The sequence below is a fragment of the Pleurodeles waltl genome, chromosome 4_2, assembly GCF_031143425.1.
Source record: "Pleurodeles waltl isolate 20211129_DDA chromosome 4_2, aPleWal1.hap1.20221129, whole genome shotgun sequence".
Classification (NCBI taxonomy): Eukaryota; Metazoa; Chordata; class Amphibia; order Caudata; family Salamandridae; genus Pleurodeles; species Pleurodeles waltl.
This window is the reverse complement of record NC_090443.1, coordinates 97,418,813-97,442,014: the sequence shown is the minus strand read 5'-3', so window position 1 is coordinate 97,442,014 and position 23,202 is coordinate 97,418,813. Positions and strand designations below refer to the sequence as shown.

The following is a 23,202-nucleotide window of genomic DNA, read 5'->3' as shown; positions in this document are numbered from 1 at the left end:
TTCACAATGCATTGGGTCTCGCATTTGCTTGAATTAGAACTATTGACGTTGTAAATTCTCAACTGGACTTTTCTTGCCTCATAAATTGGTAAACTCTGCCTCATAATTTCGTATTTTCCTGTCATATAATTCCAGTGGCCCTACATATAACGAAAGCACTTCCGTTTACCTTCTTCCTCTATCTGCAGCAAAAAACGATAATGTTGCCATTTAGCATCCTAATTTAAATCTGCCATGCTAATTGCAATAGAATGACACTTTCAGCACCCCAGCATCAGAGTTGCTGGCTGGCTAACACAATTCCCCAAAAAAGGACATACGGCAGCCACGGAGGAGTGACAAGAGAAATAATTTAGAAGCCACACCCAAACCTATCAAGAGTATTCAAACAGTCATAGTGTAATAAGGATGTTGAGTTGGCCTGAATTATGGGCATCATTTTAATAAAGAGAGATTATTAAAACATATACAATTATCATGTAAACCTTTATCAAAAATAAACTTTTGGCATTAGACTGTAATGCTCAAAACAGCCCCTAGAGGGCACCTTAACAAAAATATCATTTGTAAGACACATGGTCATGTAACTATATTGTTAGCCCCAAGAGGAAATAACCCCATGAAAAAAATACAGGTGAAAGTAATGCAGTGTAGCCGTATACCTGGCCCGTAGAGGAAATTTTTAGGGCTAGCATGTCTACTACAATGAAATTACACACAAGGCCTTTAGAAACAAATCTTCTCCCAGTTGTAATGCAAGAGTTGCAGCCATGAAAAACATAAAAGACAGTGCATGGTGGGAGGGGTTAATATTTTTGGCTTACTCACTAACCTAGTGTGGGGACCCAGAGATGATCTAGACAGAAAGAAAATTTTAAAGGTGGTCCATTTGTCCTAGGGCCACCACAGGCTGAGTTATTAGTAAAAATGTTTTGTAGAAGTCATTCCCTACAAAGCATTATGGGGCAGGTTTTCGTGCCTTAAATATTATAGTATGTTGACCACAATGCTCAGAACAGCCCCTAGAGGACACTACAATAAAAATAGCATTTAGAAGAAGCATGGTCATGTAACCTTGCAGACAGCCCTGAGAGAGCACAACCACATCAAAAAAGAATGGCAGAAAGCAACGCAGAATAACTATATATTTAGCCCCTAGAGAACATAATGTGTTACACATTTTCAAGACTAGTGAACTATTGCAATGATATTACAAACAAGGCACATAAAATATAACTTCTGTCAACCATAAAACAAAATTTTCAGCCATAAGAAAGCTTAAAAAGATAATGAATGATGGTAGATTAGGTAACTGTGAACAATATGACTAGTGCTCTAATGCCGTCCATCGAGTTCACGCTGTTGTGCCTGTTTGTGCTGTGACCGCCATGGCCGCCACGCAGCACGCAGGGTAGAGACAAAAGAAATAGTTCATCCATCTGAAATATATCGGCAATCGTGCATTAATCCATGTAAGAGTGGCAGTCTGCAAGGTAAAGCCTTTACCAATGACATCAAGTGATTTTTGAAAGGCAAGCCCACAAACGAGTGAAAGTGATGGGCGTGACAGGGGCGTGGTTAAAAGCCAACAGTATTTACAACAGGTAAAAGCACTTGTGCTCTCGACATTAAAACTGGAGACCTGATTGAAAAGGAAAAAATAATATATAGCTAAGTATTCTTGGCAAAAAAAGAAGGTAATAATATCAAAGAAGATGTAAAATATTAGGCCCTAATGTCAGAGGGATTTAAAATCTCTTATAACTCCTTCAACATGATACAACAGCCGGAGGAACCACCTGGATAGACTCTATGTAGGGTCATTAGAGTACGATTTAGATTGTTGTAGGTTGAAATGGTGGCAGAAAAAAATGCAGATATGTTAGGGTATTTAGCTGTGAAAAGTAGATTATGTTACCAAAGCCATTACTAGGAATAAATCCCCAGGCCCAAAGGAGTGCTATATTTTTGGTTAAAGTAAATCCATTCTTTCGGTTCAAATGTAGCTACCATTATTTAGACATGTAGGCTAGCTAATACATGTGAAATGTCCTAGTTATGGAAAGCAACTTTTAAAGTAGGGAAACACCGTGACCTGGCAGCATAGAGGCTGATATTTCTACTCATTTAATCAGAATATATTTTGGGGGAAGATAGTGCTTGAGGCACATGAAAATTGGAAGTAGAATAATTTTCAAAAGAGGAAGAATTTCAATCAGGCCTCAGCACTGTTGCTAAAATAGTTGCTTTGGGGTCCATAGCACAGAAGTGAAGCTGGCCAAAGGCGAAAATGTATTAGCCTTGTTTGTTGACTTCTGCCCTGCATTTGACTCACTTCAACATGAACTGTTGTGGACTAAGCTGAAGTTATTTGGTATAAAACTATAGCTGCTTGTTATACATTCTCTCCACAGCACAAAATGAGCAAGCGTTTCCTATGGAACACAGCGGGATCTTATGAAACAGTGTGATCCAAAACAACCACAAGCAATGCTACATGCTAGTCCCCCTGTCATACTTGCTATTTCTAACTAATCTACCTTTGAAACTAACAATAACAACTTGTGAAAGCGAGAGTGTTTTCTGACAAGGTGGCCAATAGCACGTGTCTCCAAGGTGCCTCAGTTTAATCCAGAAAAATCATGACTTACACAGAGTTAGATTTGTCCCCTCCATGCTGTGCCCTGAAGTATAGTTCCAGGTGCCAGGCTGAGCTCCGTACTCTAAGATGATGGTCAGCGGCCTGGAATCTGTTTGAGTTCAGAGGCTGTAGAGCTATTGGTTGAGGCTGTGGTAGGCCTACCCCGGTGCATACGAACACCTCGCGAAAGGTACAGCGACGCGTACCTATTAGTGAATTACAACAGTGGTGTCTTTGTCTGGGAGCAATGCAAAGAAGACAGAAGTATCAGCTCCCGGGGCAAGGACAGGGCACGGTCTGGTCCTGGGCATAAAGACTGCGACAAGTAGACAAGAGTCTTCCCGAAGCCAGAGTGGCCCCTGACTTGGTGAGCCTGACATTAGTGACCCAGTAGGCAACGTCCAGTCACTTATCCTGAGTGGCACCTTTTGGTGTGCTGCGGGTGCGAAGTTGTGCTTAGGAAACCGTCAGCAGCATATCTCATAAGCATGGAGGGCCCGCTGCACCGAAAATAAGGTGCCCAGCAGTGAAGACAAATATGAGTGATTTGACAGTGCAGTTATATCTCACCCCACCCCCGAGAAACGCGAGGCCCAAGTCGCAGATACAAAGGAAAAACCCAAACTCTTGGCTTTATAAGAACCCCATCCACAGTACATCACTGGAGCTATGCATGAGAAGCATTACTGCACAAACATGCATTGGCAGTGGTCAGTATTGGGTAAATCACAGCACAAATGCACTGGCCTGCTGGGGAATGGTGAACATAAAGATTTGGAGTGCAAAGTACTAGGAAGTGATGTAGAGACCACATCGCATTGTAGTGAACTACTCATAGCTGATTTAGACTACAATAAGGCATGCATTTCTGAGCAAAGTCATAGAAGTGGCTACTGAAAAATCCACAGTTCTGGGATAGCATTGGATACGCGAGGGGATGCTGCCTTTCATTCTTCACTTCAGGGGTTAACCTGAGAAATAGCAAGCAGGTTTGAGGCGGGACAGGTCATCAAAGGCATTGCAGCACACGAGATTCAAACAGTATAAAGAAAGGCCTACAATGCAGATAGACATGGTGGGTTTCCAGGTCGCAGTAGGTTCTCTGCACTCATCAGGCACTCCCCTACTGGCAGCAATAGAAAGATCTAGACAAACTCTGGTAAATAAGCTTTACTCTATTTCCGATGAATAATTCGCCTAAGGGCAGACCTTTGATAGGTCAATGAAAGAGCGCTGAGGAATGACAACTCGATCAACATATTGACCACGGAGGCAGCAGATCTGAAAGATGCCCATCTGGACTGATGTGAAGTTCTTTTGGAGTGTGTTAGAGGTAGGCCCTTTGAAATGTAAATGGAGGAGGGGACAACTATACCCCCTCCTGTCAAGTCAGGATGGCCCATTCTGCCAACAGTTAGTCCTCTTTTGACTTATAGTCTGGGAGGAATATACAGTGGCCAACTGCCATCTGCACGTAGTCATGCGACCCAGGCACAGGTGGCAGGCAACAAATGGTTAGGACAAGAAAATGCCAACTTCTAAAAGTGACATTTTCAGAATGGCAGAGTAGCAATCACTAACATGGTGCTCCTTCCTTGAAGCCTGGGCACTTTACAAAATTCTGGGGGGCACCCAGGTCACATGGCCAGGGCCTGGGGGATGGGGCCCCTGGGCCGAGAGCAGCCTTGGGAGGGGGGGCCCTCCTCCCCCCAAAAAAAGAAAACATATTTAGGCGTGGCCCAGGAGGGCAGTCCCTGGGGCTGAGATCGGCCTGGAGAGATGGGCGGCGTGGCCCATACCAATCCTAAACCTTAAACACCCCTTACCACCCAAAAATCAATACCCACCCTAAACCTTAAAAAACTATTACCACCCAAAAAACCATGCCCACCTTAAAACCTAAAAATGGCCTTACTACTCAAAAACCCATACCCACCCTAAAGCCTAAAACCTCCTTACCACTCTAAATCCCATACCCACCCTAAACCCTAAAAAACCTTCCCACCTAAAAACCCATACCCACCCTAAAAACCTAAAAATGCCATTACCACTCAAAAACCCATAACCACCCCTAAACCTAAACACTCCTTACCACCCAAAAACATATATCCACCCTATAGCCTAAATATTCCTTACCACCCCAAAACCCATATCCACCCTAAAACCTAAAAATGCCCCTACCACCCAAAACCCTGTACCCATCTTAAAACCTAAAAATGCCCTTCCATCCCCAAAACACATACCCACCCGAATATATATATATATATATATATATATATATATATATAGATAGATATATATATACATGAAACACTTAAAACACTTACTCTACTTACCTTTAAAACCTTTACAATGCATATACCATTCATGCCTTCACAATGAAATTTGTTGCAGGGTAAAGGTATATTTGTAGCATGCGTTGTTATTGCTCTGTGGTAGCAGTCATGCATAGTAATGACAGAGTTGTAATGGCTGTTTCCTCCCGCTATGCACAGTTTTCACATGAATAATTTTACAGCAAATGTTGCAGTGATATTATCAATGATATTATAAAAAATGTAATGAGTGCTACAGTATCTGGAGTAATTAGCAGTGCATGGTGAGGGTGTGAGTCATTGTTACCTTAGGGCACAAGTTATAGTTACTTGAAATAACTCTTAACAGGTGAATTTTTATGGTTTTGTACATTTAAAATGTGATCCTAACTATAGCATCCAGGCAACCTTTGGTTTTTTAAGCAAATTTCTATGCTTTAAAAAAAATTATATTTCTTTTCTATAACATTCCTGTAACCTTTGTTTTTTCCAGTGAATTTCTACGTTCTTTTAAGCAAAGTAATTTACCTTTGGGCCTGCCAGGCAGAGTATGGCCGCAGAGCCTGGCATGTGGCCAGGCCCTTGGGGCAACCCCCTACAACCACCCAACCCCATGCCACGCACGGCCTGTGGCCAACCCCCTATAACCTCCCAACCTCCAGCCATGCATGACAGGGGTTGGCCAGAAGGAGATGAAAACTCCACTTCAGCAAGTAGAAGCTGTTTGACAGCTCCGCTTGCTGAAAGCAGAGCATGTTTGCTTTGCTTGGCGGGAGCTGTCAGTTCCCACCAAGCAAGAGCAAACAGCTACCTCCTAAAGATGGGCACCTTGGGAGGTAGGAAGAGTTGGCCCTCTGAGGTGGGCGTCCCCAGGGCCATGCATGGCGCCACTAGGGAGGCTGTGCAGCCCCCTCTATATTTTTCATCTTTCCCCAGGAAGGTGGTGGTCTCTGGGGGTCCATGATGCACCCCCTGTCTAAATAATTCTATAGCCCCAGAAAGGTGGCACTCCCTGGGGCCTGGGGAGATCCGTATTATATTTTTAGTGAATAAGCCCCGGGTTGGTGGTGGTCCCCGGGGTGTGGGGGCCACATGGCCCACCTGCATATTTTTAGCATATAGCCCCAGTTAGGTGGTGGTCCCTGTGGCTTCTCTAAGACCTAGGAGGGGGGCTTCATGCTCCCCCTCCTATTTTGCCAGCAATGTCCCTGGGATATGGCCGGGAGATAGCACTTGCTTTTAAAAAAAAGCTGCATCCAAGTATCAAAATGGTTGCCAACACTTCCTGGTTGAAGTGTCTGCAGCCAATCAGGTCTCTGCACGAGATCAGCAGTATTCATAAATTTGTCATAACCCTAGATATACAAATTTGGATTTCCTTTTATTCCTCCTAAACTACTGAATGAATTAACACCAAATAAATAAAAGGCTCATCTGCGAACCAAAACATAACTTTCTGCCAAATTTGGTGTAATTCCGTCCATCAGTTCAGGCTCCAGGTGTGTCTAAATTGCAGATTATACACCTGAAGGGCTGGAGAAATGGGGTGAATTATGAACCCCTCTGTGACCTCTCTGTTCCCATAAAGTACTGTTATAGTTTTAACCTATGCTTCACAAAATGGGTTGTCTATTCAAAATACTCGGTGAGTGTAACCCCTGAATAGTTCAATACTTGAACTCGTCTAATGGGAGTCCATTTAGGGGGTGATTCCGACCCTGGTGGTAAATACCGCCAGGGCCGGGGTCCGCGGGAGCACCGCCAACAGGCTGGCGGTGCTCCTTTGGGCATTCTGACCGCGGCTGTACAGCCGTGGCCAGAAACGGAAAGTCGGCGGTGTACCGTCGACTTTCCGCTGCCCAGGGGAATCCTCCATGGCGGCGCAGCTTGCTGCGCCGCCATGGGGATTCTGACCCCCTCACCGCCATCCTGTTCCTGGCGGTTTCGACCGCCAGGAACAGGATGGTGGTGAGGGGTGTCGTGGGGCCCCTGGGGGCCCATGCCAATGGCATGGGCACTGCAGGGGCCCCCGTAAGAGGGCCCCACTTTGAATTTCAGTGTCTGCTTAGCAGACACTGAAATTTGCGACGGGTGCTACTGCACCCGTCGCACACCTTCCACTCCGCTGGCTCCATTCGGAGCCGGCTTCCTCGTGGAGGGGTGTTTCCCACTGGGCTGGCGGGCGGCCTTTTGGCAGTCGCCCGCCAGCCCAGTGGGAAACCCAGAATGACCGCTGCGGTCTTTTGACCGCGGTACGGTCTTCTGGCGGTTCCCGCTTAGAATGACCCCCTTAGTGTTGGATTGGTTCTAGTAAATGCACAGGGATTGAATTATCTGTAAAATATTTTCAGGCTACTATTGATAAGGCCTATAATTTTATGGATGTGACCTGGAGCCTTTCTTAAAGATCAGAATAATCTCAGTCGCTGTCCAAGTTGGGGGCATAGGTGCTCATTCAGTATGGAACTGAAAAGCAATTAGAAGTACGGGTACCAAATGTCCTTTTCAGCCTAAAGCTTTCCTAATTTCGGAACTGTGAAATGGGGTTGAATCATGCACAAATGACTATAATGTGGAGGCTACTGTCCCAGCTCTACTTGCACCACACCCAGTGGCCGTCTGCACTAATCCCCTCCTCTGGGAAGTGCCCAGCTCTGTGACAGTGGAGTAAAGCTCAGAAAAATGGATGACCCAGTCAACTGAAGAAATATTATCAATTAAACAGTGATCGTCCATGCCACTGTTTGCAGGAATGTGACAGAAGGAACAATGGTCCTTCTCTTTAATGGCACAAAGCATAGATTCCCATTCTGTATATGTCCAGTCTCACCTGGTACATAAAACTTTTGCTTTGTAAAACATCCTGGCTTCTTGAATTAACTGCCTATCCTGGTCTTAAATAGCTTTGGATAGTAAATGTCTGGCTACTCTACGGGATTTGTTAGACCCCGGTGCCTGGGTTTTCCTTTTTCCAAGTGTCTATGACTCAACATAAAAAATATTCCTAAGGGCAATAGACATAGAGTTGTGAATAGTGTTAATAGCCTTCAGGGCATCAAAATGATCTGAGGGTGCTTCTATGTTCTGCACAGCTTCAAACCCATCAGCTACTGTGTTAGTAACCTCCCTCGGAGCCAATGGGGATTCTACAATTGAGCTCCATGCTAGCGTACTCCAATTATTGGAGGGTCTGAGCCTTCTATTGATCTATTGAAGGGTTCCGTGAGGGTGCTGGATTGGCCAATTCCTAATTAACTCAGCTTAAGATCTAGAGCATTGTGATCACTATCATGCTGAGATTTAACACTCATATCCACCAATTTGGGCCAAAGTCTAATATCCAACAGGGTGCAGTCAATTAGACTAATGTTTTGTGAACAATTGAACGTATGCCTCCCTCTTCATTAGAAATTGTTCGCCCATTGCAGGCTCAAAGGCCTTGGTTCAGTGTAAGGTGGCTTAACTGGACTATAGCAGCAGTCCATTTCTTTACAGGGTGAAGTACAAGCCAAGGAGCTGACCAAGCCTGACCTTTGTCAATAGTCAGACCCTTAGGGTGAATTCTCAGTTCTCAAATTTACAAATAAAATTGCCAGCTACGATTTTATAGGCGTCAACAGAGAGGCCTGCTATATGGGAGTCTACAATATTTATAGAGCTTAATTCTGAACTACTGTGCCTAGGCCTGCAATACACATTAAAAATGTAATAAGTCACCTTGCCAGGGAACCGCATGCAGACACATTGGACAACAGGTGAACCCATGGGAATCTCCTTTGCCTGACAGGACAGAGTGATTTTTACCCACATGGTCAGCCCACCCGATGTTCGCCCCTTTCCAGAGGAAGTTGCAGCCTGAATGAAATTAACAAAACCAGGGTGGAACAGATGGGACAAAGCCTAGGTTTCCTGAAAGAGACAAATGTCAAATTTGTCAATACTCTTGCACCCATCTACACTGGGAAGATTTGAGGCTAACACTGCAAGGTTCAAGGAGGCAAGTTTAGTGAATGACACAGGGGAGTCATCAGGAGCAAGGCAGGAGCTATTGCTAATTTCAATCGTGATCCCACTGAGAATGGAAGGTAACAAGTCAATAGAATTCCCCAGAACTTCCTGCCCTTGTGTACCATTCTAGACAGATTTTTAATTTAATGTCTTCATAATAGTTTATAGAGGTAGGCCCCTAAATTGTATTGCTAGCAAACATTTGTAAATTACATCTTCTCATCAAAAAATTTACACGTGTACTTGCTCATGCGAGAATCTGCTACGCAATTTCAGTGTCACTTTTCCCACATCCACTTTTAATCCCACCCTGAAAATAATTTACTCTTGCCTTTTCCATTAGTTAATTTCCACCCTTTCCCAGTTAGGGAGAAATTGGAGAGGGTTGGTTAATACTCTTAAAAATGATAATGTGTTAGTGTTCACAAACTCATAGGGCATTCCATCTTCACTGGATCTCACACTCCCTGTCTACTTCCAGCCCATGTGTGCAGATTTGCAGTAAGGTGGCAAAATAATAGGGTGGCTAGAATCTAAAACTTAATATAATACGAGCCCTAACATCATAAGTGCGGGAGTGATCAGAGATCTTATATAAAGATAATGCTGCCTGAGTTTCTCACTCAGTGCATGGCTGCGAAATGGACAAGCTGACTTTTCTACAGGATAAGTAGATTTATGAAGCATCCTGTATTTGTGGTCAAGTCCATATTTTATATAATTCCATGCCCCTGCCCACATATGTTCACCAGTGCCCCACTCCACCAGTCACACCTTGTTCATTAAGACTGGGCACCACGTGTGGAGCAGTTATGGTGTTTTTTTAGTGTTCCTGGTGTATTCTTCTTTGTATCTCAAACATGTTCCACCTTCCTTATTACTTCTAACTTGTACGGTTTGGCAACCACTGTTTTCCATTGCTTCCATTCAGTTTCTGTTTTCGACTAATTTCGTTCAAGAAACAGATCTGCCTAATTTTTGATTAGGTGCTGTATTTGTTGGTGTTATTTTTTTTGTCTCATCAAATGTGTTTAACCTTGCTTATCCTTAACCGCGGAGAACAATGCAGGTTGCACAAGGTTGCTACTTATTAAGTGTCTTCCCATCTCTCCTTTCTTAAGATGGTTCATGACTTTTAAAAATTAAATTAGGGAGATTCCTGTCGTAGGAATACTCACTATCTAAATCCTTTAAAGCTGCAATGTTTATTCAAATAAAAAATACACAATTGTATGAGAAGATACATAATTAAATAAACAAAAAAGAAAAGACATAAAACTGATTACAAAAAACTATTAAATGCAAGTGTACGAGAGATAGCGAAAAATAGTAATAAAGGAAATAAGCCAGCAACCTCAGAATGAATGATTCAGGTGTCTTTATTTGCGATCATGTCGATATCACATGTCTGTCTCAGTATACACAGAGTAATCACAGCAGTCAAGAATGCACCTCGTTTTTAACAAAGCCCTGCTATGTTTCGCACCTTAAACGGTACACTCTCTAACGGAAAGATGGTTTCTGCAACCCATGCCTCGGTTTTCAGTTTCCATTTGGCCTTTACCTCTCAATTTCTTATAATTTTCGGCTGTAAAACCTTTGACCCCGAGGCCCTTACTACGTTGGGTCGGCAGTGCCGTTCAGCCAAATGTTAATATAACAAGCAAAGGGGAAATTATATAATCTCTTTCCAACACGATTGGTTGTTTTCAAAACGGAATCCCATGCATCATGGCCACAGTCACATCCAATTAATATGCGTTTAGGAATTTATAGTCTTTGCACAGTCCCAAAACAGATCACATCGACACAATGTCCAACCAATACATTTTCCTAGAGAGTACAGCATTGCTATAGCGTTTAAGTGCCCATTATGGAGTGATGAAGTGCAGCATGACCAGAGTGAGGCTCTTACATTGGCCAGGGTAGCTAAAAAAAGTAAATAAAAGTCATGAGAGGAAGACTTCATACCTCATTCCAGGAGAAGGATAGCAATATCTCTTTTAACAGCTGTCTGGTTTGCAAAGACATCTTGGTGACATTTTGAAAGCTTCCCTAGGAATGCATTCCGGCCATTGCTTACAATGGGCCCTGGGATTTGTAACTCACATTTTCTTAATTTCTATTTGTTCTGTTTATTTGTTTTAGGCTGTGTAGCAGTCTTTGTTCCTACTTTGGTGCATAGCCTGTTCACCATTGCTCTTTGTGCTCTTCTACAGGTGCTCGCTTTCTGTAACTAGGTCTTAAAATGTTGTTCTTATCTTGTCACGTTTGCTGGGCATTTGAAGACTGAACTCAAATGTCAGGCTCTGTATACCTGAGGAAGCTTGGTGCTTATTTTTCTGCCTCTGATCTCAAAGTGAGAGGATTTATGTGACAATCCTGCTGCGTTCCCATGCGAGAGGAAAGGCTGTAGAGTGTTTTTTTCTAGCACACAGCACAATTTAAATGTCTGTAAATGAACTGTGCAAATATTTCAGAATATATCAGGATTAGGAAAACACAAATTAAATCATTTTTTTGTAATTCTGAAATGTGCTGGAAACCAATATTTTAAAACAATCAAAACAAATCAATTCACTTGGTGATGCATTTCCACACGTTATGTTTTGTGTGCTGTACAGTTTTATCAGTAAAACTATGTCTGTGCATATGTAATGGTCATTTCAGTTGAAACTGTATTGTATTTAATGGCAGTGTGCTACCACACCATGCATACTCCACACTACACAACTCCACTCTACAGAACTCTAATTCACTCTATGCCAGTCCATTGTACAAAACTCTACTATACAACATACTACAACACTCTACTACCCTCTATGCAATGCCACTCCACTCTACATCGCTGCACTCCACTCCATGACACTCCACTCAATGACTCTTTACTCCACTCCATAACACTCTACTCCACTCCACGCCACTCTACTATACTCCACTCTACGCCCATCTAATCTACTCCACTCTATGCCACTGTACACCGCTCTATGCCACTTTATGCCACTCCACTCTCCAATACTCCACTCTATGACACTGTATTCCACGCCACAACACTCTATTCCACTCTATGCCACTTCACCCTATGTCACTCTATGGCAATCTACACCACTCTACTCCATTCATCTCTATGACATTTTACTCCACTGTACATCACAACACTCTACCACACCCTAAGCCAATCCACTCTACGACACTCCACTTTGTAGCACTTTATGCCACTCCACCCTGTGCCACTTTATGCCACTCTGTGCCACTCAGCTCTACAACACTCCACTCTACTGCTCTGTACTCCACTCTTCTCCTCTCTGTGACACTCCACTCTACAATACTCTACTTTACAACACTCCACTCTAACCCACTCTACTTCGTGACACTCCACGTCACAATACTTGATGATACAACAATCTGCAATTTTTCACTCCATGACACTCCACTCTTCGACACTCTACTCCACTCAACACCACTCTATAATAAGCTACAACACTCCACTCCACTCTATTCCATAACATTCCACTTCAGTCTACTTCACTCAAGTCCACTCAATTCTATGACACAACACTCCCTCCACAACATACCACCCCATGACACTCTACTCCATGACACTTGACTCCAGTCCACAACACTCCACTCCACTCCACTCTATGACATTCCATGCCACTGCATGCCACTCCACTCTACGACCCTCTACTCCACTCCATGCCACGCTACTCACTCGACGCCACTCTACTCTACTCCTCCCTATGCCACTCCACTCTATGCCACTCTACGCCACGCCACTCTTTGTCACTCCACTATATGATACTCTGTTCTATGACACTCTGCTCTACTCTACCACACTATACTCCATTATATGCCACTCAACTTTACTCCTCTCTATGCCCCTCTATGACAAGCATTTCCACTCTATGCCACTTCACTCTAGGCCACTCTGTGACATTCCACTCTGTGATACAACACTCTCCAACACTCCACTCCACTCTACTCCACGATACTCCACTCTATGACACTCTACTCCATTACTGTCTATGACACTGTACTCCACTCTATCCCTGACACTCTACTCTTTTCTATGCCACAACACTCTATGACACTCCACTCTATGACACTCCACACAACAGCACCCTATGCAGCTGTATGCCACTCCACTCCATGATACCGTACACTACTCTTTGCCACTTCACACTACAACAATCCACTTTACTGCACTCTACGACCCTTTACAATTCTGAACTCCACTCTGTGACACTCCACTCTATGACACTTCATTCCATGACACTCCACGACACTCTACAACACAACAATCGGCTCCACTCTACTCCACCACACTCCATGCCATGACACTCCGCTTCACAATATTCCACACTCCATTCTACAACACTGCACTCCTTGACAGTCAACTCCATAACAGTCCGTTGCACTCCAAGACATTCTAGGAAACAACACTCCATGACACAGCACTCCACTCAACAACACTCCACGACAATCCACTCCACAACACTTCATTCCATGACAGTCCACTCTATGACACTCTACTCCTTGACACTCGATTGCACTCCATTATACTTTATGACACAGCACTCCCGTCTACTTCACTCCACTCCACTCTATGATATGATACTCTACTGCATTCTAAGACACGACATGACACTCCACTCTAAGGCACAACACTCGACTTGACTCCACAACACTCCACTCCATGAAACCATCTACTACACCAGACAACACTCCATCCACCCCACAACACTCCTCTCCATGACACTCTGCTCCACTCTTTGACACAAAACTCCACAACACTCCAATCCACTCCATGACACTCCACTACACTCCGTACCATTCCAGGACACTCCACTCCACTCTACTCCACTCTATTCCACTCGGCTGCACTCTACGACACAACGCTCCACTCACGTCCACTCCACTACACTCCATGACACTCTAGGACACAACGCAGCACTCCACACCTCACTACTCTAAGACACTTCACTCCACAGCACTCTACTCTATGACATTCCACTCTTTACGGCACAACACTGCACTCCACTATGCGACATGGTACTCCACTCCACTATACTCTATGACATGACACTCCACTCTACCATGCAGCACAACACTCCACTTTACGACACGACACTCCACTTTATTACACGACACAACACTCCAGTCCATAATACAACACTCCAGTCTATGGCTCAACACTCCACTCTACGACACAACACTTTCCTCTATGCAAGTGATTTTTACTCATGCTGAACAGCAGCCATGCTGGTCTATAACAAGGTTATAAGCTATTGGCAAAGCCAATAGCTTTCGCAGAGGCAAGACCTATTGGCTTTTCCAATGCTTGTTGACCTCCAGGCAGCAGTTACAGATCCATGTTGTTCAGTTTCCACAAAACTTATTTGTATTTGTTGTTTTAATTGTTAGACCAAGGATGTGGAGTCTGTGCACAGATTACAGAGAGTGTGACTTCAATCTGATTCTACAGTAACTGACTAAAATTTTGCCCATAATGGCAAATTCAGACATCTCTTTGGCTTATAACTTTATTTAGTACCAGAAAGTGTGACTCCCTCTAGGGAGACCAATATGTCTGGGTGCCTGGATTGCATTCCTCTACTTTTATTTATGTTCTTAGGTTCCTCCTCCATCCCAAAATAGTTGCTGTTATGTAAAGCCAAATATTATAGGGTCTTAATTACAAATGATCTTTGCAAGTCTATTTCCACCTCATTTTCCGTTTGTTTTAAAGTAAGCTCTGCTTTTGGTCACTCACATCACTAAAGGTGCTCTATCATGGCACTACCTTTCCAAGGGCTCTCTGCAGTCGCTGCTCACGGGACTTTCAGGGGGCAGGCGGCGCACAGAGGGGTGTCAGGGGGATTAATAAAATGAAAAAACATTTTTAAAAACTTACCTCCGCGCCGCCGATCCTTCGTCGTCTCCCCAGCAGTCAGGCAAAGGCTCCCAGCCTGCCCTGCAGCCAATCCTGAGTCTGCTCAAAGCAGCTGGGCGCTCCCAGACAGACTGGGAGCCTGTGCGTGTTTTCTGCAGCCTGGCAACACAGTGCCGGGCTGGAGAGAGCATACTGCGCATGTGTGTTTGGCCGGCCCGGGACGGAAGACCAGACATACATGCACTCTGAGGGGAGTGCACAATGCACTCCCCTCACTTCTCGTCACCTCCAATGCCCGCCCCTTTTACAATGAAAGGATAATAAACATAGTTTAGTATCCTTTCGTTGTGAAAGGTTTGCAGCTTCTGCTGCTGGCGGGGGAGAGATGCTCCTCCGCCATAGCGGAGGAGCCGCCACTCTCTCTCTGTACTTCCAGGTCTTTGACACATTCCTTTTCAGGCGTTTCCAACTTACATAAGTACTAAGAGATATGAGAAGTAATTTGCAGTGCTTGTTTATTCATTAGCAGAGAGTCGTAAAGAAGTGGAATGTGTAATGATGCACGTCTTGCTACTGGAGTGTGGAGGGGTTGTGCGAACATATGGTTTGGGAGTTGTGTGCAGGCTCAGACTGGAAAACAAATAGGCTCGGAGACCAAAATAAAGTGCCGGCACTAGTGACTCAGATAGCTAAAAAAAATGTGGCCCATGTTTGCAAATTGGGGCAGTTTTGAACTTGCAAAGATGCTGCATACATGTTTTGTGAGGTATGGAAGATTGCATGGACTTAAGCTTGCCACAACCAATGTTTGTTTTAAGATCAAGGAAATCAACAGTAAAAACTGGCATAGCAGTCCATAAAACAAGCCCACAAATAGCCATAACACCGACCCAAACACTGACCTGTCAAACCAGCCAGTCCATACAGCCTGACTGCCTTATAAACTAGTCTGACCCTGGTGTAGGCTCCTGGAATGTTGGGTGGGGGGGGGCGATATATTGTAAGGCGGTTATGTCAGATGGCAGCTGACTGCTGTTAAAGTGCCATTTTCTAAGACGTACACCTATTAAGATAACTGCAACGCTGGCTTCAATATAGTATGCGTTCTATTAAATTTTTGTGTTAAAAGAACCTACACTCCAATCTGCCATCAGGCATCCTCAGGCGAGTTCACCGGTGGCAGACAGCACGCGGACTGAGGCAGGTGCAGATAAAACAAGCATGTCCATTCAAAACAGAGGTTTTTGAGTGAGGCCTAATGCAAAGAATGTGTACGGTGGGCCAAAATTAGAAACAGAAACTAAGACCTAGGCCGCTGGCAAGGAAGGTGTGTAACTGCACGCACTCGGAAGAAGGTCACGCATGTTAACAGGAGCACAAGTGAAGAGAAGACGCACACACGCTATGAGCATAAGGGCAGTACCTACTGTGCGAATGGTCCACAACACCAAGAAGTGACTGCCACCCATCCAAGGTGTGGCATTCTGATGTGCGCATGCACGTGGTGGTGAGTTTGCTAGTGGAGCAAACAAAGAAGAAAGACGTTGTGGGAGTTGTGGAAAATGTTTCCAAGGGAACAGACTCCACTCTGATAATGCTGAAAAGAAAAGTGCAATAAATAGCATGTAAGCAGACAAAAGGAAAAGCAAACACTTAAAAACAAACGAGTGCATGAATTGCCGGGAAGATGAAACAATGGCACAGGAAGAGTTTGGGGTACCAGGGCCAACCATCCCTGGAAAATCCAGGGACATAATAGAAAAAAAAGCTTTTCATATGTACATTGAAACCGTTGTTGGAGAGGGCGTCGCTGTAAAGAGACGCACAGCCCTGCAACAGCCGGGCAGAGAACATTCGAATAGCTTCTATCTCTGGAAGAAAAAATACAGCAGGCAACTGGGCACGCAAACTACTTGCAGTCAAAACACGGAGGAACCCCCTAACGGAATTTCATGTAGGAGCAAGTGATTTGTTTTATAAAAGAAAAGGACTGACACGTTTACAATCTAAGTAGTATGTGGCTGGTCTCAGCAGCGGCGTAGCAAGGGTGCCATGACCCCCCTCGGTGCAAGCAAGAACAGCTTCCTAGGCCCTTTAGCTGGGTAGTAGAGGATACATGTAACTAGGGATGCGCGAGCTCCTCGTACACCCCAGCCTTGGTGCCACTGCACCTCATGCACTTGTGATAGCAACTCCCCTGCCTAAACAGTAAAATGAAAACAAAACGTACAGACAGTATGTTGGTCCTGAAAGTCATGTAAATGGCTTTTCCCGGCCATACCAGCACTTCGGATGCTCTGGATGTCGTGAAACGGGGTGTTCCTCATATAGGCCTGTCCCCCCTGTGCCCACTCACAGCTATTCATGAGAGCGCTCGGATATGGCTTCAACCCGTTATACCTTTAAAGCAGGAGTGAGATGGTGGGAGCTTTCAGTGATACTCACAGAAGAGAAAGCAAGGAGGAGGTTCAGGGAGATTGACAGAGTAGTGGGGCTGGAGACAGATAGGCTTTTATCTATAGGCAAATTATCCTTGATCCTGCTCTAGTATGAAAAATTCAGCCTAAACTGTCATGCCGAGTCCCATCTTAACAGGAACATAAGTAACTCCACATGTGTTTCGCCCGACTTGGGTCCCTTCAGTGAGTTATAGCTTAAGACCTATGGCACAGTGAGCGCAGCACCAACATCTGGGCATACCCATCTCTTAGGGCATTGCATGGCGGAAAACACAAAGGTGTTTGGTGGAATGCTAGCAACAAGTCTCAGCCACTAGTTCCAGTGCCATAATTTTTCGCCCACTATGCCACCCCAGACAGAGAATATCTATATGCACATCAGTGTTGATCCTGCTCCAAATCAAATAGTCCAGCACACACCTGCAAGCCAGGTCTCCTCTGAACGGGAACACAAATAACTCAGAATGGTTTTGTTGTAGTGGGCATCAGTGAGTGCAGCTCGAGTACTATCGTACAGTGAATATGGAACAGGCAGCATGCATATCCAAGACTTTACAGCCTGTGCCTGGCATTGTGCCAATCATCCACAACAAAAGCCCCTAGTGTCATTCACACCAGTACTTCTTATAGAAGAGCACTCATAATCCAAGCCCTATAACATATGTCATACTTAGGGCTCAATACTCCTCTGGTACAACCCAGAGGTAGACCCTGTGTCATTGTGTGATTTTTAAATAGCAGTGTATGGTGAATAGGGACCCCATGTGCATAGAAAAAATATACAAGCAATTACAGGCGGTGCCACATGTGTGCGACCACCATGAGCCTGTTTGCTCATAATCACCAATTCGTTTGCTGTATCATCGTCAGCACTTTCCTTTAGTGGCAGGAGGAACAATCACAATGAATGTCACTATTGATGCTAAGTTTGTATAACTAATAATCAGCATCTCAGGGGTACATATACCAGCCAACGGGCTGATGGTGATGTGAGGCACTTCCTATAATTTTTTTATTTTTTTTCCCTTATACATATGGGGTCTTTCGGAACTATTCTCTGGTTTTTAACAATTACACCATGACACAAGGTCTGCTTCTGAGTTGTACCAGAGCAAAACTGAGCCCTAAGTATATGTTATAGGGCCTGTATTTTGAGTGCTCTACTATGAGAAATACTGGTGTGAATAGCATCAGTTTTTTTTTATTGTGATTGATTTTTGAGTGGAGAGTAAGCCTGTGTCTTCTTATCCCTCTTCAGCTCCTGTTTTATGAGATTCTGCCGGTCATGCCTTCCAACACACACTGTTACTGTCTGTAACAGTACTCAGAGTCAGCGTTTGAGCCAGGGACCAAAGATCCTTTCTTAGGTTTCACCTGCACAGCGCTTGCACTGTGCTTGTGAAATCTATTGTATTTAATATAAATCTTAACAGGGGTTACAACCCGACCAGTTGCTTTCCTTGCATTTCATTTGTTCCTGTGCTTGCCCCTTTTCCTCCATTTCTATTGCCTGCAGCATACTGTTTCCTGTTCTTCCTTGTGGTGTTCCTCATGTGGTTCTCTTATCACTATCCTCTCGACCAAGTACTGTTTCCTACTGTGTGGGATTTTTTTGAAGATCCCTTTCAGTTTTATTAAATCTACTGGAACACCTAAAGTGCAACACAGTACAAACCCCAGAATTCAGTGGGGTATTATACCCCGCTGGAGAGGTCTATGCCTTCTGATAGTCTTAACAATGAAGCGTCTTTATTCCTAAAAAAAAAAAAAAAAAGCATTGAATATATACCAGAGAGGGGTTCTATATTTCCATTTCAGCCAGCATCCACAGCTACTCATGGCTGTTCAACTAATCCCATGTTTGGTTCATCCCTTTTGCCAGACACGACGCCGTCGGCAAGAGTGCATGGCGCATGCGCAACTCTCGTGTCCAGCACCATGACATCATAGTGCAGATGGATGTGAAACACTATTTATGGCTGTGCGAGGGGAGATTGGATAACTTGTGCAAGCTCAGGAAAGAAATGCGGTGATTTATATTAAATTTGTAAAATAACTTGGTATCAACATATTTCCTGCTCTAGAGAAAATAGGGATTGAACCCGTGGCTTCATACATGCTCTCTACCACTGAGCTACATCCCCTAGCTGAAATTTCATGTGCCATGTCTTCCACTGATTCTTGTTCCAAAAAAAAAACCCTTGCAGCTATGTTTCAGTGTATTTGCTTACTTGGTAACATTTCCTCCCCTTTTAGGTGTTTTTCATTTGGCTCGATACTGTCACGTGTGTGATGGTGTGTCCTTTTCCATGTCACCCTGTGGTGGAAGTGCAGGTTAGACGGAATAGCTGTGAAATAGGACAGCTCCCCCCATTTCAAACCTTCGCTGCAAATGTGGTGCCAGACACTAAGACCATTTTACTGTTCAGCGCGAGCCTCTCCTAAATAGCGAACTTGGCTCCAGTGTACTTTATTCAAAAAGAAAGATGCACGTGTATGCACAAAAAAGATGCATGTAGGAAAGGAATAAACAGTTAAATAAAATAAACAGTTAAAAAGAAACGGCGATGCCGGAGATTGAACCCGGGCCGGGCTACATCCCCACTTGTTATGCTCTTCCCTTGCAGAATACATCAGCTGTGCCGTTCAAAATCACGTCATGGGGTGCTAAGTTGCAAAATGTGATAGTTAAACCTTTGTTTTAACACTTAAAGTTGCATTATAGTAGCTACCGGTCTTTGCCTCATGTCTGACTATGCTACTGCTTCCTGCCGACAGCGGATTGATTGCAGAGATACTTGCTCATGACCTATAACTCTGTTCTTGCCACTTTCTGTTTTTGTGGCCATGCTTCGTGGTTTATTTGTACTCTGACATTATCTTACACAAACTATTTGAATGAGAACAGACCCCTGGGAGATGTGAAACTTGCCCTTCTGTATTGGACAGCCTCAGACTTATTTCCCTGATTCTTTGATTTTGTGTGGCTCTCTGCAAGAGAAAAACGGGGTTTTAGCTTTGGCAAGGTTTTTTTTGTCACAGGTTCATAATTGATCTTCGGGCAAACAAAATGAAACAGACAATGATATTAGTAGTAATTATAAGACACCTTTCCCTGGGCCCAACATAGTAATACAGGCACAAAGAACTAAGAGGAATCAAATGCTATTTATTAACAGAATAATCTGATAAAACCTGCTAAATTATCCTTCACTGGACTACAAAATAATTCACCTTACTCTGTGTTCGGCTTCTCTTCTCAATCATTCAATCAACTCGAATTTATAGAGCACGGCTGATCACCCAAGAGTAATGGTCTGCCTAACAAAATGATGACACAAGTGTATAACTATTTTATATTTCTGAATTCAGCCCACATTTTGAGGGTTTTAGAAGCATTAAGAACACTTTTCAACATTTATTCATGCACCACTCACCCTGCACTCATACACTGCTTCCACACCTCTTAACTTATTATCAATCCTAGAGGCGAGACCTAATATTTACCAATGCTTGTTGTGCATGATGTAGGCAGGGTGGAATGGCCACGAAGAAAAACACAGAATGTGAGGTGCACTTTGCCTTAAATGCAGGACAGACCATCAGAGTTCCCTGAGCTGCAGGGCAAGTAAGGCATACTTCCCATTTAGGTCAACAAGAGCAATCTTACATAAGGTAGAACAATCTTTCCTAATCCACAGAGTCTCCATGAACATCACATTTTAAACAGGACAGTCAGAGCAGGCTTTTTTCTTAAATCAAAGGTATAGGTCAGACAGAGAGCAAATCTGCTAAACCACACATACAGGAGAGGCAGAGGTGGCTCGCTTCTGATTCTGCTGGTATTAGGAACCAAGTAACAGCGCCATAATAAAGGTTGTGTGTCCTTCCTAGTGTCTTACATTCAGGACACTAACTCTTCATTTGTTAGCCATGGCTCTAGCTTACTTTAGTATCCAGGGGTGAAAATGTGCAAGGTGACAAGGCCAAATACAAAGGAGGTGCCTTGAAGGTTGGCAACAAATAGACTATAACACACTTTATAACAGACAGATAAAGTCAAAGCTCAATCCAGGGTTTTACTTTAAAAAAGATTGGCCCAGATATAAGAGGGCCTACCGCCTCCTTGCACCACATTAGCATCATTTTTTTAATGCAAATGTGGCCCATTGAGGCCAAAATCGCTGCACCATATTTACAAAGTGGTGCAATACATGTATTGCGCCACTTTATAACTCCTTGCGCCACATTATGCCTGCGCCAGTCATAATGTAAGCAGGGGAGGTGTTCTCCCTTTAAGGGGACTGCAAAAATGTTGCAGTGGTATCTAAGAGATTCTACTACATCATTTTTTGGGGCCACTTTTAACGCCTGAACTGAGCTGGTGGTAAAAGGGGGGCCACCATTGCTTTCAAGGAGCCTCTATGTACTGTACAGGATTAGCCCCAAAATGTTGGTGCTAATCCAACACAGTACATCAATAGCGTCAAAAATGTTGACACTATTGCCCCAACCCTGCGCTATGGTGCACCATATATTAAATACGGGGCACACATAGTGGTGGTAGGGGGGTGCTAAGGATTCTAAGGAAAGTAGTGCTGCATTGGATGCAGCGCCACTTTTCTCAAATCAGGCCCATTGTCTTTATTAAGCCCATTAACTAATAAACAGTTATGTGATGGTTTTTAGTGTAGTCAAGCGGACCTGATCCCATGTGATTCACAAAATATGGCCTCTCATTTACTAAAAAAAAGTGTAGAATAGCAAAAATAGTAACTACTCTACATGAGATGAATGAGGTCTATTTTAAGGTATGCACTGGCTGTGCAAAGCCTCACAAACACTCCGGTTCACAATCCCTGGGAAGCATTCAAGTTAAAGGCTTCACAGGGAACCATTGGGAGAGCGTTAAGATTGGGGCATAACAAAGTAGCACAAAGTGATATCTTGATGACACACTGTATCTGGGGACAGACAATTGGAAACAAGAATTTGCAATGCAACGGGTCTCATGTTTGCTCGAGTTAGAGCTATTAGCATTGTAAATTCCTAACTGGACTTTTTTTGCCACTTAAATTGAAAATGAAAAGTAAAACAGTTGACATAAGCAAGTTAATTCAAAGCGCCACGGCCACCATGAGCATGAGTGCGAAGGACAGACACAAAAGGAAAAAGAAGTTAGCTGCAGTCAAACATATTGGCAAACGTACAATTATCCATGTAACAGTGCCGGTTTGCGAGGCGGTAACCAAACTGCCATAAAGAGGGACAACAAAGCATTTACCAATGATAAAGGATTTTTGAAAGGCAAGCCCATTAACAGACAAGCGCTGGGATGGTGGGGCAGAAGCCTGTACCAATCGTTATTTGTCTGGCATCTCCCGCCCCCAATGTAGTTCACAGTATTCCAGTATTCTAAGACGTATTATTCCTTGTTTATAATACTGTTCCCCAAATGTTTGTCTTTTATAAACCACTGTTTTACTTTGCTTTCTTCTCTCAGCGGTTGTTTTTCGCATTAGTTTTATGATTTTTTTTTACATACCCCATCTTGCACAGTTCTCTGATGCAAGTTTATGTTACATTTGTGCTGCATCGAAATATTAACAGTAATAAATAGAAATTCCTGACTTGTGCCCCTTGACATATCCTGTGGTTTGTGTTGTTTATGAATCTTCCATGTGAAAAAAAATATCAAAGAGCAAATTATTTGATCTTCCAGCTTTACACAAGAAAGTGACATGACTGACACTGTCAAAATGCAAAACGGAGGTGAAAATATGACAAAGAAAACACACATACAGAATATTGGCATTTCCCTGTGTCAGGAGAAGAGTGAAATGGAAGGCCAGTTATCAATATTTAAATAAATATCATTAGCAGATA

The 23,202-nt window shown here is 43.7% G+C and overlaps 1 protein-coding gene across 5 annotated transcripts in view; it reads left to right on the top strand.

Moving 5' to 3' along the window:
- The window catches only part of B4GALNT1 (beta-1,4-N-acetyl-galactosaminyltransferase 1), a 556,280-nt gene that overhangs the window by 350,667 nt on the left and 182,411 nt on the right, over positions 1 to 23,202 (top strand). The window lies entirely within an intron of this gene.